Source organism: Helianthus annuus, chromosome 3 (assembly GCF_002127325.2).
Source record: "Helianthus annuus cultivar XRQ/B chromosome 3, HanXRQr2.0-SUNRISE, whole genome shotgun sequence".
Taxonomy (NCBI): domain Eukaryota; kingdom Viridiplantae; phylum Streptophyta; class Magnoliopsida; order Asterales; family Asteraceae; genus Helianthus; species Helianthus annuus.
The window spans coordinates 65,808,094-65,825,871 of record NC_035435.2 but is presented as its reverse complement, the minus strand read 5'-3'; the positions used below and the strand labels follow the sequence as shown (position 1 = coordinate 65,825,871).

At 40.3% G+C, this 17,778-nt stretch overlaps 1 non-coding gene across 1 annotated transcript; it reads left to right on the top strand.

The window, feature by feature from the left end:
- Positions 1-1,917: 1,917 nt before the first annotated feature.
- Positions 1,918-2,023, top strand: LOC118490835. The gene has a single exon (XR_004890060.1). It is a non-coding gene; the product is annotated as a small nucleolar RNA R71 (small nucleolar RNA).
- The last annotated feature ends 15,755 nt before the right edge of the window (positions 2,024-17,778 follow it).

The following is a 17,778-nucleotide window of genomic DNA, read 5'->3' as shown; positions in this document are numbered from 1 at the left end:
TGTAAAATTACTAAAATACCCCTACGGTGCATAGTTTGGTTTTAAATGATAAATTTGATATATGGGTCATACCCTACTGTTATAACATGTTAAATTAGGTATATTTTCTGTATGAACCAGACCCGAACCTCAGATTTCTAATTTTACTCTTTTATAACCTTTTAAATGACCAAAATGCCCTTCTAAGGCATAAATTGAGTTTAAAATGATTCCGGGCAATATAGAACATAACTTACTGATGTCATATCATATTTAAAACATATTATATCAGGGAACTTGCATTTGACTCTTTTGGCTACCCGTAACGCCCTTTTTGCGTTCGGTTCGGTTTACGTAACTAGTTTGCGTAAATTGACCGAAACGGGTCAAACGATATCATTTTTAACTCAAAATCCAGAATGTATTTAGTATACCCATATTATACAAGTATTCAAACTTGTTGGGTCTAAATCACATTCTATCCGGTCTTTCGCTTAATCATGCGTAAACCGTATCATTCTTAAAACTAACCGGTCAAAGCTTAGGCTTAAATAAAAGACCCGTTAGAAATCTAATAGGTTATTATAAACCTTTGTTCCAGATTAGGAGGCCCAGTAAAAGCTATCACACTTACCGTTTGTGTTACATACTTGCTCAGGTAAATACATTTTGACTTATTTTCCCTATACGGGCTTGGGGTACGGTATTTAAAATACCGCTTGATCGGGCGCACAAGTCCTGCACCTTATGGGTGTACAGTCTTGAATAGCTTGTGCGACTCGTTTAAACAGTCTTGTCTTACTTTAGGCTTTGGGGGGTTATTGACCGTGTCCCGGATATCCTTGGCATTATCTTACGAGATGGCCACGACCAGAGCACGGGGTGTAGGCGTACACTCGGCGTGTATAACTCTTTAATGTGGTGTGTCATTTAATTCTTAGCCCGGACAGCAGATCCCGGGCCACCAAAGATACGAGTGCATGTAAATCGTTCACAAGTTTATCTTGTATAATTATCCCAAGTTAATAAAAAAAAATATTTATGCCTTGTGCATTTAAATCAATTTTCAATCATTTTCAAAATGAGTCGGTCGATTTGTATTTACCAGTGTAAACTGACGTATTTTTCCCAAAAGGTTAAAGTGCAGGTACTATACGAAAATAGGTTGGCTGTTTCCTAAGAGCGTCCACTATAGTCTCGCAAGCTCGGACGATAAATATCTGTTGAACTATTTATTCTTATTTTTATTTGATCCGCCTGTGGATCCATTTCAACTACTTGTGATATTTATTATTGCACTTTATTTAAAGTTGAAATGTATCTATTCTGCTTCCGCTGTGCATTATTATATTGTGTGTTTGTCTATGATGATGCCAACTACGTCACTGTACCCCACACCGGGCCCACCGGTGACACGTGGAGATCGGGGTGTGACAGTTATAAGGTTGACGCGAACCAAAGTTACCTTGGCTACCTTGAAAATTCGGGTTAGATTGATTTGAGGGGTTCCCGTACCGAAAATTTGGGTGGTTCCTCAACCCGGGGTGGTAAGTATTAGAATTCATGTTGTTATAATATCTACCACCCCCTCCTTGACCTTGAACGGCATGAACTTCTTCATATTGCCCTTCCACCATTCCTTGGCAATTTTCAGCCGCATGACCTATTTCATTACACAATGCACAAACATCATAAATTTGGTTAGTGGTTTGAACATTACCGTCATCTATTGCGTGCACTTGAGGTCGGGCAATGGCCGGTCGAGCTCTCCACGATGCTTGAGCTTTTCTTTTTGATGTAGTTGCCATGCTCTCCAAAAACTCCCAATCATCATTCTCGTAATTTGTACCAAAAGTCCCACCGGTGATAGACATTAAATCACGAGCATCTTCGGCACTCAACCCCTCGTGAAAAGCATTCATTAATTCCCACAACTCAATTCCATGGTGAGGGCAATTTTTGATCATCATATTGAAACGCTCAAAAGCCTCATGAAACATTTCACCATGTTGTTGTTGAAAGCTCCTCAACCCCTTTCTTGCATCGTTGGTCTTTTGGGCGGTGTAAAACTCATCTAAGAAGGTTTGTTGCATTTCCCCCCATGTATATATAGATGCTGAAGGTAATGTGTGGAACCACTTTTTCGCCTTGTCTTCCAAAGAAAATTGGAATAGTACCAATTTAATATCATCGGCTGAGAATCCTTGACTCCCAAGAGTGTTGCAAATCGAGTCATAAGCCTCCAAATGAAAGTAAGGCTCCTTCGTTGCTAAACCCTTATATTTTGGCAAGCTTTGCAATGAGTTAGTCCTCACTTCAAATGTCTTCCCTTGATCATTGTGAGGAATGACTACCGGTGAAGGATTATGCGTGATTACCGGCCTAAAATGCGCTTCAATGCCCCTCACATTTTCTCTAAGATGCCTCTTTGGTACACCGAACCTACCCCTTGGAGGAATAGGACCCATTGGCCTTGGTACATGCCCTTGTGGTGCAATTGGTTGTTGAAACTGTTGTTGTGGAATCTGTGGGCGTTGAATTGGTCTTTGGAATTGTGGTTGTACGTGTTGCGGTCGAACTTGTTGCAATGGTGTAGGGCGTTGCATTTGTGGCCCTTGTGGTCTTGGCCGAATGTGTTGTGGTATGAGTTGTTGTTGTTGTTGTACTCCACCAACACTTGGCATTACTTGCATTTGACCTTGCTTCATCAAAACCTTCAAACTCCTCATATCCTTCATCATACCCATCTCCTTGAATTCCCGAAGATTGCCCAAATGGGAGAGTCGAGTACTGAAAACCCGATTGGTGTTGTGGTCTAAAAGAGGGCATAGCATGCACAATAGTTGAATTTGGTGCAATTGTGAAGTTAGATGATGATTGACCCGTAGTTAGGGGAAAGAAGTGGGATTATGGTGGGATTGTGGTAGAAGGGTTAAAGGTAATGGCGGGTTCAACTTGGGTAGTGATCGGTTGAGTAACATTGGTTGGTGTGAATTCGACAGTGGTATTAGGTAACGTGGTGTTTGGTGATGGTTGGGTGGAAGTAGGTATAAAGGATGAGGTTGTTTGACCCGTTGTAGGTGGAATTTGTGAATCAGCCATGATGTTTCTCGGTGTGATGGGTGAAGTGGGTGAACCAATGATCTTGTTTTCTCGTACTAGAACTCTGTTTTGTCTTAGCGTTCTTTCAATTTCCGGATCAAACGATAGTGGTGATGACCTGTGAGAGCCCCTAGTATGCATACACCTGAAGTACCTGCACACTAAACACAACCAGCATAAACCCGAAAATAACAAAACAAAACTATTAAACTAACACACGTTGCGCACTACTCCCCGGCAACGGCGCCAAAATTTGACGTGCAGTCGTAGGTACACGCAAATTTAAATCCAATTACAACTAATAGCTAGCGGTAAATGGGTATCGAACACAGGGAGTATGTGGAAAATGTGTGATTTTATAGCTTTGCACTTAAACTAAAATTAAACTAAATGTAGAAATTAAAATTCAAGAGTTGTTTGTTTTGGATTTAGGAACTAATTTTAACTAATTAAATTGCAAATCAAAGATTGTAGTTTGTAAACAAATTAGGAACAAGCGACCATCCTAGATTTCAGGTTTTAATCCACACTAATGTTCATGCCCAACTAGAAAGAATCACATAGACATGATTCGTGTTTGATTATCTATTTGTGATAAAAGGGAACTAAGTACTCGGATCATAAAATGCGAGGTTGTTACCTGATGATCAATTGACAATTATCCAACCCTAATCCCCTCCCATGATATCTCGATTGCCAACGGCACCAAGAACGTATGGTTTTAGATTATGATCAAACAAAATTCAACACCTTACAAACAAACATTCAAACACCACAATAACTTAAACAAACATTCAAAGTCATTGTTCTAGAAATTCAAGCACAAAAATAATGTTTCAAAAGTAAACCTTACATCTAGGATGGTCACCAAAAGTTTAGCCACTCATGGCTTGAACAAACATCATAACAAAAGGATTAATGTTCATACGAATCAAAATCACAAACCGAATGCTAGAAATTGTTTAGAACCAAGCAAGAACAACCAAATTCGCCCCTAGCAAGTTCCCAAATCGTCCAATCATGAGAATATCCCAAAAGACACCATCAAAACTGATTAAATGAGGCAGTTACATTTTTTCCGCAGCTTCCACCGATCACCGTAATTTACGGTGAGTTTCAAATGTTTACGGCAAGTTTCTCCTGAGTTACGGCGAAGACTGGTGACATTTCAGGGCCATCGTAAATTACGGTGGCCACCGTAATTTACGGTGGCCACCGTAATTTACGGTGGCACCCTGACTTGTGTGCTTTGTTTCTTCATTCGTTCCACGCGTGACCCGTTCAACTCTAAACCGTTCAAAGCTGTGATATATTCACTTTAAGCTCCCGCATTGCACCTGAAACGTAAGCACCCGCAGTTATCTAATTCAAGATAATTACACAGTTAAATGAGGGATAAACTTGTCTTTTAACATCATAAAGGGTTGTCCCATGGACCACCCGTCATGGGTCTATATAGTAGGGCTTATAATTTAGAAAGTAACATTCTAATTCTTTATGTTTGCCTCCACATAATTGACACCATGTACCATAAGAGTGCCAAAAGTAAAAAGAATTACCATCACTCATGTTTGTGTCAGAAATTACCAACCGCCGGGATCTAACGGTTCTGTTTTCAGTAACTTAATCTTGGGCACGGGGGCGTGTTGAGTGAACACGGCTCCGTGTTTAGCTTACTGTCTGACTTAAAACAAGATTGCCAGTTCCAATGATTTGGGCACGGGGCGTGTTCAGCGGGCACGGCCCGTGCTGAATTCTGTAGAAGCTGAAAATTTAAGAAAATCCTAAAAAAATAAAAAGAAAATAAAAAAATGATTAGGCCGTTGATTCCTAACTTTCTTAAAATCCTTGTGTCCCCGGCAACAGCGCCAAAAACTTGATGCGTGCTAGTGTGTATATGTTTTAAGTATATATTTTAAGCCCTTTTTACACTTTAGCCAAGTTTTTAAATTTATAAAACACGATATTTACCAACACTAAACACACATATGGGCAAGTGCACCCATCGTGGACGTAGTATAGTGTTGGTAAGATACCGAGGTCGTCCAAGGACACAAGAGCTTTTAGTACCGGTTTATCCTCAACGTCCAATCAAATCAAAATGTTAGAAAAAGATTTTTAAACTAAGAAAATAAAACTAACTAAATGCTGAAAAATAAAATAAAAATAAAAAGAGATAGACAAGATGAATCACTTGGATCCGACTCGTGTGTTAGTATAACCTTTGATTATTTTCGCACTTTTGCACTTGTTTAAGAGATTATCTTAGTTATTGTAGTAGGCCCCTCTTTTGAAGGCGACGTTACCCTCAACCCAGTAGTTTGAGTCAGCAAGGATACAATCCTAAAGGGTTGGATTATTGAAAGATAATTAATTAAGTTATTAATGCAAATTATGGTAGGCCCCTCTTTTGGAGGTGACGTTACCCTCGACTAAATAGTCTGAGTCAGCAGGGATACAGTCCTAAATAGCCGGGTTATAGTATTAATAGTAGTTAACTTATGAGGGGATCAAAGAGTTTGGACCCCCGCCATCCAATACCTTTGGGTATTGAAGGAGGTCCTACTAAATTTGATCCAGGTCCCTTGCAGGACCTCTAAACGCTGAACAAGGGCAAGACCCTTACCAAACCGTTCCCTTAACCCCCGACCAGGTAGCCAACATACCTCCATATAGACCGTGGAGATATGAATGGTGAAAATCTTTTATTTTATATAGACAGTAAGATAATGCCAAGACACCACGGACAAACGATAAGGAAGAATCACCTTCAACATAAGCAACTAGTTATTAAAGTCATTAATACAAAACCAATTAAGAAGTGCAAAAGATTAAAAATAAAAAGTATTATACTAAACACTTGTCTTCACCAACTGATGTAAGAGACTTAGGCAAACATGGCCTTGATTGTCAAGAACTCTTACGATCAATCTTGGATCCCGAGACGACTCAAACACTCTATGATGGACAATGGATGATGGTGGTGGATGATGGTGTTGTGATGGTGGTGGGTGGTGGATGAAGTGTGAGAGAGGTGGTGTGCCAAGGGATGAGTTGCAATGGCTCCAAGCACTCCTATTTATAGGCTGAACAGAAGCCTGGGCACGGCCCCGTGCCCGTCTGACACTATCTCTCTTCATTAATTGTAATTCGCAATTACAATTAATGCGCCTGCAGTACTTTGGGCACGCCCCGATGTTCACTGGGCACGGCCCCGTGGTGAGCAATAGAAGCTTCTACAGGTTTGTCTTTTCTGCTGCTTCTTGGGCACGGCCCCGTGCTCGCTGAGCACGGGGCGTGTTAAGTCTTCTGCCTTCTCTGTTTTGCTTGGGAGGATGCTGTCGAGGGGTCGGGCAGTCCACTTTTGTTCCCTTTCTTGTATTTATGTTAGATTTAGTTGTCTTTTTGCTTCTTTTGTTAATTTGAGCTCATTTAATCCTGAAAATACAAAAGGAAGACAAAAACACACTTTTGCCAACATTAGTACTTAAAAGGGTTAGTTTTATACCTCATTTGATGTAATTTATATGTTGCATTTTACACACATCAACTGTCCATCCACCTGAACTTAACACAGACACTGTTGAGACCCCATCCAAAGCCTTATTGGCTTTGGAGATTCTCCTGAACTAATTATTTACTTGATGTGTAGGGAGCTTCTGCATGCTTAGATAGTCTTTGGTATGTAGATAGTTGAGGCTCCAGACACATGACTGGATGTAGAGCCCTACTCAAGGAATTCAAAACTCATGGAGGGGGTGATATATCTTTTGGTAATAATAGTAAAGGGAAGGTGATGGGGTCTGGTACAGTTCAGTCTGGTAATGTTAAGTTTGAAAATGTCAATCTAATAGACAATCTAAAATTCAACCTCCTTAGTGTTTCACAAATGAGTGACAAAGGGTATGGGTCATTCTTTACTAAGGAGTGTTGTAGGATTGTTGGACCAGAAATGGTTAAAAAGATTGAAGAAATAATAAAAAATGGAAAAACTCAACTTGTTTCTCAAAGGAGTGGCAATGTTTATGTAGTTGATTTGTCAAAAGAGAGCCCTAGAACTGATGCATGTCTGTTCTCACTGCCTCTAACAAAGAGATAGAACTTTGGCACAGGAGATTGGGGCACACAAATCTCAAGACAATCACTGCTTTGTCAAAACAGGGTTAGTAAGAGGTCTTCCTCAAAAACTGTTCACCTGTCCTGAGCACTGCGTTTCTTGCTTAAAAGGAAAACAACATTAAAGCTCATTTAAGTCCATTGAAGAGTCCAAAACAACCAAGTGCTTGCAAATGCTGCACATGAATCTGTTTGGCCCAATAAAAGTCATGAGTCTTAAAAAGAAAAGATATTGCTTGGTAATTGTAGATGACTTTTCTAGGTTTACATGGACTTATTTCTTACATTCCAAAGATGAAACTGCAGGCATTCTGCAAGACTTTGTCAAAAAGGTTGAAAAGCAGTTTGACTTGCCAGTAAAAGTCTTCAGGAGTGAGAATGGTACAGAGTTCAGAAAAAGGGAGTTCGATGAGTTTTGTGTGTCAAAAGGAATTGTAAGGCAGTATAGTATTCCAAGGACACCAGAGCAAAATGGGGTTGTTGAGAGAAAGAACAGAACACTGATTGAGGCTGCCAGAACCATGCTTGCTGACTCGGGTTTGCCTTTAACTTTCTGGACAGAGGCAGTAAACATTGTTTGCTATGTCCAGAACAGAGTTTTAATTAACCCCGGACATCAAAAGACTGCCTATGAACTTCTGTATAAAATCAAACCGCTGATCTCATATTTTAAAGTATTTGGTTGCCCATGCTTTATTTTGAACTTAAAAGACTCAATTTTAAAATTTGCAGCCAAAGTAGACAGTGGATATCATTTGGGATACTTAACCACTGCTAAGGCCTACAAAGTGTTTAACACAAGGACCAAAACAGTGGAAGAGACTTTGAATGTAAAGTTCAATGAACTTTCTTCAATGAAAATCCCTGCAAACCCTGCAGAGTTGTTTGATCTTGATAAATTTACTTTTGAAAATGTTTCTGTCAAGACTAACAGTGCAGGTCCATCTCAAAATCCTCCATCAGACAATGGGTATGAAGTGATCCTTCCACTACAAACCTTTAAATCCATTGCCAGAGCATCAGATGTTCAAAACAGCTGTCAAAGCTCAACCACTGCTACCTCAACAGTTGTTTACAAAAGTAGCCCTTTAACCCCTGTTTCCACATCATCAAACACTGCTGATAAAAGTCCTCAAACAATGGATAAAAGTCAACATGTTTCCACACCAATTCCACCTATTCCTCCACCTCCATTTCAAGACACTGTTGGATCATCAAAGTCACCAATAGTTGTTAGCTCAGATGGTTCACATCTGCAGCCTTCACCTTTAAATACCATTGTTCCATACAAAGGAGATCTAATCTTCTTGAAGTCTCATCCACCAGACCAAATCATTGGCAACATCAGTGAAGGGGTGCTCACAAGAAGTCAATCCAAAACATCTGCCTTTTTGTTGGTTTTCTATCTCTCCATCAGCCAGTCAAGTACCAAGAGGCACTAAAAGACAACAGTTGGGTAGAAGCCATGCAAGAGGAGCTCCAACAGTTTAAAAGACAACAAGTACGGGAGCTTGTACCACTGCCAGAGGGTGTGAGTCCTATTGGCACAAAGTGGGTCTTCAAAAATAAAACTGATGAAAGGGGCATTGTTGTCAAGAATAAAGCAAGGCTAGTGGTTCAAGGTTTCAGACAGGAAGAGGGCATTGACTATGATGAAACTTTTGCCCCTGTAGCTACATTAGAAGCTATCAGACTGTTCTTGGCCTTTGATGTCAACCACAACATCAAGGTGTTTCAAATGGATATCAAATGTGCATTCCTCCATGGTAAGATTCAAGAAGAGCTATATGTTTGTTAACCTCCTGGTTTTGAGGATCCATTTAATCCAAATCATGTCTACAAGCTAAACAAAGCTTTGTATGGCTTGAAACAAGCACCTAGAGCCTGGTATGAAACTCTTTCCACCTTTCTGCTCTCTATTGGTTTCACAAGAGGTAAAATAAACAAAACATTGTTTTTAAAATGGAGAGGGAAAGACTTGATGATTGTCCAGATTTATGTGGATGACATCATTTTTGGAAGCACATGTTCTAAAATGTGTGAAGAGTTTAGACAACTCATGACAGCTGAGTTTTAAATGAGTGCAATGGGTGAACTACAGTCTTTTCTTAGTCTCCAAGTGAAACAACTGCAAAATGGAGCATTCATTCATCAAAGCAAATATGCTAAAGAACTTTTAAACAAATTTGAGATGAATGATTGTAAACCATGTAGTACACCCATGGCAACCGCCAAGCTAGTCATGGCTGATGAAAAGGATGATTTGATGGATCAAACACTACATAGAAGCATGATTGGGTCCTTATTGTACCTAACTGCAGCTAGGCCAGAAATCATGTTTGCAACATGTGTTTGTGCAAGATCCCAATCAGCCCCTAGAAAGTCTAACCTAATAGCTGTGAAAAGGATACTCAGATACATAAAAACTGCTCCCACACTTGGTATCTGGTACCCTGCTAATGGGAATATTAAGCTTTCAGGTTTCACATATAGTGACTTTGCTGGGTGTAATACAACAAGGAAGTCCACATCAGGAGGGTGCCAATTCCTAGGAAATTGCTTAGTGTCTTGGCAAAGTAAAAAGCAAGCTGTTGTTTCAACATCCACTGCTGAAGCAGGGTATATAGCTGCTGCAAGCTGTACAGCCCAACTGTTATGGCTTCAAAATCAACTGCTGGATTTTGGTATCACTACCTTAAAGACACCTCTCATGTTGGATAGTCAGGCAGCAGAAAATATCATCAAAAATCCAGTTTCTCACTCAACCACCAAGCACATTGATATCTGACATCACTTTGTGAGGGATTGCTATGAAAAAAGTTTGATTTCTCTGCACCATGTTCCAACTAAAGATCAGCTGGCAGATGTGCTAACAAAATCTTTAGACACATCCACCTTTGAAAGCTTGATCTCTAGGATTGGCATGTTGAACATGGAATAACATGCAAAATCCTGTTTTTATTTGAATAAAAGCATTAAAATGTTTTCAGAAAATCAATAATTTATCCTTAAAAATAGCTAAAAATGAAAATTTTCATTAATCCTTAAAAGTCTGCCATAACCACTGTTTTGGTTCAAACATCTATTATGTTGATACTATCCACTGCTGAAAGTCAACCTCTGTTCTCTCAATTCTTTGTTAATCACTATTGTCAAACCTCATTGTTATAATCCACTGATAGGCTATCCACTGATAGTTAAAAGTCAGCCATTGTTTCATTTTAACCGTTGTAAACCACTGATATTGCTCCATCAGTGGTTTCCTAAACAACTGTCATCCATTATTCATCATAGGTTGGCACGTGGACAGTACTTAGCGGTCAAATCTATTTGTAACCGCCGCCACGTCAGCATTCACTTTTTCCACCTATAAAACCCCGATCAAAACCCCAAACAGGGTTTTCACTGTCGAATCGGATTCAAAATTCCTTTCAAAAGCAGTTATCACCAAAATCTCTCAAAATCACTCATGTTCTTCTTCGTTCTTACCCACCTTCAACTCGTCGTGGCTCTCCCGTTCAAAACCCCTCATAACTACTTGTGTACCCTTGCAAAAACAAGTCAAAACACAGATTTTCACTCAGTCATTGATGCACTCTCGTCTTCAAAGTACAAAACTTTGTTGACTTGCAATGAAGCCATCTTTCTGGATACCCAACAAGAATTCTGGAAGAATGCAAAACTAGATACTAAGGACAAAAAGCCCTTAGCCATTAATTCTTCAATAAAGGGTGTTCCAGTTACAATCACACCTCAAACCATTTCTGAGGTATTTGAATTCAACGATCTTACAGGTAAAAGCTATTTCCCAAAGTCGGAGTATCAAACTGATTTCATTGAGAGAGGGTATGAAGAAGAAATGAAAAAGGATACTTTACAAAAAGGTAGTTTTCCACCTGCCATGAGGTTTTTATTTCATACCCTCCTCATGTGTGTGTCTAATAAAACAACAGCTTTCAATGAGATACCATTGAAAATCCAATACCTGGGTTATGCTATCATGTCTGAAGAAAATTCTAACTACTCCCAGGAGATTTTCAATGATATGGTAAAAGATGTTAATAAAACATCATTTTTATTGTTTCCAAGATTTCTAAGTTTTTACTTACAAAAGAAATTTTCAAAGGATAATGCACGTGTGCTTATCCAAGGAAACCCTATTCAAATAAACAGCCTATCATCTGAAACATTTACAAGGCTGTCAAAACCTTCAAAAACACAAACAGAGGTTCCTGAGCAGAATTTAGCAGCAACCACTGCTCCTCAGGCTCCTGCTGTTGAGCCCACTGCTCAAGGTGATCACAGCAGCACAACCACTGCTGTGAAACCCACACCTAAAATCACCAAAAGACCCAAAAAGAAAAATGTCCAAAAGCCCCCCAAACCCACTAAAAGGTAACCCTGGAAGATGAGATCCTAGAGATTATACCTGTGACAACACAAAAGTCACCAATAACCACTGCTGCTACTTCCTCACAGCAGATGGAAGAGAGATCTCAACCTGAGCCTCAAACTCCTCCTGCATCTTCTCAAAAGGATCAGGTTGTAACAACTGGGACACCACAATATGAAACATTTGATTCACTTGAATCTATGTTCAATAGCCCAGCTCCCGGGGCAAATTCTCTTTCTACCCCTATCCTCACTGCACAACTTCCACCATCTATGATACCTCTATTGGATGCACTTGATATAGCCCAGACACAAATCAGTTCTTCTCAATCACCTATCAATGAGAATATGCTACAACAAGTGACTGAGTCTGGTGTCCATATCTCTACTAACCCACCAATAGTTGAGGAGGCTACACTGCAGGAATTACAAGTAATTCCTATCAGTAGTTCAAATGGAGCAGCTACTACAGGTGTTGAACCCACTGGTTTACACCTGGACAGTAGTTTCATAAGTCAGACTCCCTTGAAGGCAATTTATTCTTTGGGAACCATAGTGTCCACTGGTGTGTATCCTTTATACATTGCTTCACTTAAAATGGTAACCTCTGCTGAAGAAAGAAGTCCCCAGTACCAAGAAAAAGGGGCATCAGTGGATGATTTCTGGGAAACTTTCCCTAAGTCAACCATAGATACAACCACCACTGGTGGGAAATCAGATGATCCCATTAACTTGGGTGATGGTTTAAATACAGAGAATTGACGAAGAGGGTTGATAAACTTGACACATCTGTTGCAGAAATCAAAACCATGCTGCAACAGTTGTTACAAGCTCAAAAGACTACACCCACTGCTGCAACATCTGCTCCATCTCCTGCTGAGCTCTGGAATTTATTTCAACATATGCTTCATCAACAGAGACAATATGCTGATCAACAACATGAAGTTCAAATTCAAATGATCAGAAATTTGATGGAAGCTAGGTTCAGGGATACACAGGCAGATATCAAGGCAATCAAGGCCTATTCACTACAAACCATTGGCACTACTCCTCCTTCAATCATCTTTGTTGAAAACCCTGATGATGCCAAAAAGGGGGAGAAAATTAAGAAGAAGAAGGGATATGAAGATGGTCTATACATTAAGCCAGATCCATTGTCTAAACTGGTTGTGGAAATTCCTAGGCCAGATGGTTCCAAAAAGGTTGATGAGACTCAAAATGCCTTTGCTGATCTAAAAGCAAACATGAAGGAGTCAATGGAAATAAAAGGGTCTAAAAGGTTTGCTCAGGAGAAGAAAGTTCTGATGGAAAAGGAAGAGCAGGGTACTTCTAAAACAAAAAGAAGACAACCTACTAGAAAAGTAAGCCAACCCAAAACCACACCTTCCAAAACCACCAAACATACTCCTCAAACCCCCAAAAGTTCCTCTCATCAAACCTCCAAACCAACAGATGTTAAGACACCTGTTGTATCAACAGTTGTTGGTACTTTAGTTGTTTCAACAGATGTTACCCCAACAACTCCCATACCAAAAACAACCTCCCTACCACAAGAACCACCTGCCAAAAAGCAGAAGACAACAATTGACACTTTAACTGTTGTAGTGACAACAGCGGTTGAAGCACTAGTTCTTTGAACAACTGTTTGTCAGATACCTACCACCTCAATCACCACCACTTAACCCACAAATACACCACCAACCTCTCCTAAGCACAAAAGGAGAAGGGTAACCAACATTGTATTGGAAGATGACACTTCCCCAACTCCAACATCTACACAACCACTGTCCCTTGTCCCCATTCCAAACCCTATTCCATTATCTTCAGCTCAAGTTCTAAATCCAAACACTGCTATTGTTGTTGTGGGATTACAATACCCATTGGATCTTCCAGCAGTCAGAGAGGAGATAAAATCATTCTACTCTGAAGATAACCCTGCAAAAAGGAAACTTCCTTCCATTCAAGGTTATCCTTTCCCAAGAAACATAGAAGAATATCTCAAGATAAAGGCTCAGCAAGCAGAAGATATATCTAAAAGAGATACAGAGGGAAAGTCTGATTAAGAGATTCAGAGCAATTTGCAATACCTGCTCACCAAGGTCAGAATCTTAGAACAGTTCTCAAAAGATCTTTGCAAAGGATTGTCTGAAAAAGATGATGAAAGTATGAGGCAAGACTACCTTGAATATATCATGGCATACAAGAAGTACAGGGCTGATAAGCATCAGTACAAGGAATGGACCATCAGTGAGTTACAAGAGGAGATAGCCAGAATCCAAGAAATGATTAAAAACAAGGTAAAGCAAACTCCTCCAGTATTGGGCCAAGTACAAGAAAAATGTACCTGAAAGAACCTTGAAGCTGAAAAGAATGAAAGAAAAACTGATTGCTGCTGATTATGGGTCAAGGAACCAGGTTACAAGGTGGTCAGAGGATAAAGTGTTAGCCACCTACAAAAGGTTGGAAGAGTTGAGGAAGAGAGATCCCACTGCTCCTCAAACGCCTGATTATCCAGAAGCAGTGGTTCCAGTCAAACCACAAAAGTTACCAATCAGGAAATCCACTGCTTCAACTGCTGCCATCTATTATCAAAGAAAGAAACAAAAGCAGATGGATGTGGTAACAAAAGAAGACCAGGCTTCAAAAGAATATATCATGAAGATGGTCCTTCAGACACTTATGGCAGAAAAACAAGGCTCAATACAATCTCAAGACCTTGTCAAAGTTGTCATCACCAGGCCTCAATCTCCAAACTCATCAACAATAAAAACTCCCCTAAGAAACCTATTGGATTCAAAGATACTAAAGTGGAAGTCTGATCAAAAGACCCACGTATTGACTCTGCTCAAATCCAATGGTGAAGTGAAGCATATATCAAGGGAAGAAGAACTTGGCTTGGGTGTTGAAGATCTACAGGATCTCCTTGAGCTTCCACTGTGCAGGGATGAGGATGATACAAATTCCATGGACTTTGAATTACAATTCAAAGGATAAGTCAGGGAATTATTGGTGAGGCAATAAAAATCCAGAATAATGAAGAGTTTTGGCATCATTTGTTCCAGGGGGAGATTGTTGGGATTGAACCCTACCAAAGGAACAGATGATAAAGCCAAAACTGGATCAGATCAGTGGATTCACAATAACCAGTTGCTTGCAACAGTTCTTTCCCATTGAAAGTGGGCTAACATCTGATGACCTCTATCTACTGTTCTTCTACAACAACTGCTGAGACTTAAAGACTGTTCAAGAGAAAGCACTGATGCTCAATCTGCTGTCATGGTTCAAGTACTGCTGAAGACACAAAGCACTGCTAGAAGTATAACAGTGGAATGAGAAGCAGTAGTTTACCTTCCTTATTGTATTGTATTTGTAATCAGTAGCTAGAAAGCAGTGCTTGTATAGATCAGTGGTTATAGGTTGTTAGGAGATTAGATGTCACTTTCATGGTGATATCAGCAAAGATGCTTCAGTGGTTTGTTCTGTACTATAAATAGAACAGTACCCTGTACTATTCTATTAGCTCTTTACATCACAAGTCATTCTGTTCGAACATTCACTATGAGCTCAGGCTGAGGGGGAGATTGTATGCATGCATGCTGATGTGTGTAAAATGCAACATATAAATTACATCAAATGGGGCATAAAACTAACCCTTTTTAAGTACTAATGTTGGAAAAAGAGTGTTTTTGTCTTCCTTTTGTATTTTCAGGATTAAATGAGCTCAGATTCACAAAAAAAGCAAAAAGACAGCTAAATCTAACATAAATACAAGAAAAGGAACATAAGTGGATTGTCCGACCCCTCAACAGCAACCTCCCAAGCAAAATAGAGAAGGCAGAAGACTGAACACGCCCCGTGCTCAGCCAGCACGGGGCCGTGCCCAAGAAGCAGCAGAAAAGACAAACCAGTAGAAGCTTCTATTGCCCACCACGGGGCCGTGCCCGGTGAACACGGGGGCGTGGCGAAAGTACAGCAGGCGCATTAATTGTAATTGCGAATTACAATTAATGAAGAGAGAGAGTGTCAAACAGGCACGGGGCCGTGTCCAGCGGACACGGGGCCGTGCCCAGCCTTCTGTTCAGCCTATAAATAGGAGTGCTTGGCTTCATTGCAACTCATCCCTTGGCACACCACCTCTCTCACACTTCATCCACCACCCACCACCATCACAACACCATCATCCACCACCATCATCCATTGTCCATCATAGAGTGTGTGAGTCGTCTCGGGATCCAAGATTGATCGTAAGAGTTCTTGACAATCAAGGCCATGTTTGCCTAAGTCTCTTACATCACTTGGTGAAGACAAGTGTTTAGTATAATACTTTTTATTTTTAATCTTTTGCACTTTTTATTTGGTTTTGTATTAATGACTTTAATAACTAGTTACTTATGTTGAAGGTGATCTTTCCTTATCGTTTGTCCGTGGTGTCTTGGCGTTATTTTACTGTCTATATAAAATAAAAGATTTTCACCATTCATATCTCCACGGTCTATATGGAGGTATGTTGGCTACCTGGTCGGGGGTTAAGGGAACGGTTTGGTAAGGGTCTTGCCCTTGTTCAGCGTTTAGAGGTCCTGCAAGGGACCTGGGTCAAATTTAGTAGGATCTCCTTCAATGCCCATAGGTATTGGATGGCGGGGATCCAAACTCTTTGACCCCCTCATAAGTTAACTACTATTAATACTATAACCCGGCTATTTAGGACTGTATCCTTGCTGACTCAGACTACTTAGCCGAGGGTAACGTCACCGCCAAAAGCGGGGCCTACCATAATTTGCATTAATAACTTAATTCATTATCTTCCAATAATCCAACCCTTTAGGATTGTATCCTTGCTGACTCAAACTGCTGGGTTGAGGGTAACGTCGCCTTCAAAAGAGGGGCCTACTACAATAACTAAGATAATCTCTTAAACAAGTGCAAAAGTGCGAAAATAATCAAAGGTTATACTAATACACGAGTCGGATCCAAGTGATTTATCTTGTCTATCTGTTTTTATTTTTTTTTAATTTTTTTTTCAGCATTTAGTTAGTTTTCATTTTCTTAGTTTAAAAATCTTTTCTAACTTTTTGATTTGATTAGACGTTGAGGATAAACCGGTACTAAAAGCTCTTGTGTCCTTGGACGACCTCGGTATCTTACCAACACTATACTACGTCCACGATGGGTGCACTTGCCCATATGTGTGTTTAGTGTTACTAAATATCGTGTTTTATAAATTTAAAACTTGGCTAAAAGTGTAAAAAGGGCTTAAAATATACATAAAAAAATATACTACACTTCGCACGCATCAAGTTTTTGGCGTCGTTGCCGGGGACACAAGGATTTTAAGAAAGTTAGGAATCAACGGCCTAACCACCTTTTTATTTTTCTTTTTTATTTTTTAGGATTTTCTTAGTTTTTCAGCTTCTGCAGAGCTCAGCACGGGCCGTGCCTGGTCGGACACGGGCCGTGCCCAGCGTTGTTACTGGCAGTTTTTAGTTTTCCAAGTTACAGAAGGCCGACCACGGGGCCGTGTCCGTGCAACACGGGGCCGTGTCCAACTCTCCAGTAACTGGGATCTGGAAAACAATCACTGTAACTCCGACCACGGGCCGTGTTCGCTGAACACGGGGCCGTGGTGAATCTTCTGACCAGCATTCTTTTTTGTTTTTATTGCGGGACTTGGAACCAGACGCCATCCCTACGTAGTGTATGAGCTCCAGTTCTAATAAGGACATAAAAGAACCTCTAGAAGAACCCGAACGCTTTCTCAGAAAAAGACTAAAAGCCAAAAACCAAGAGAAAGTTTCGGGAAATCCACCCCCAATGGCGGATCAACGTACTCTTATGGATTATCTACGACCCACCGTAGGTAACCTTGGCGCCGCTATCAATGCACCGAATGTTGAAGCCAATAACTTCGAACTTCGGCCGCATTTGATACAAATGCTCCAAAACTCTGCAACCTTCCATGGGCTTGCGGACGAGGATCCCCATCTACATATTACTAATTTCTTAGAAATATGTGATACCTTTCGGATCAATGGAGCCTCAAATGACGCCATCCGCCTTTGAATGTTTCCCTTCTCACTAAAAGACCGAGCAAAAGCTTGGCTTAACACCCTCCCAGCTGGATCGGTAAACACCTGGGATGAACTAGCCCAAAAATTTCTATATAAGTATTTCCCTCCCGCTAAAACGGCT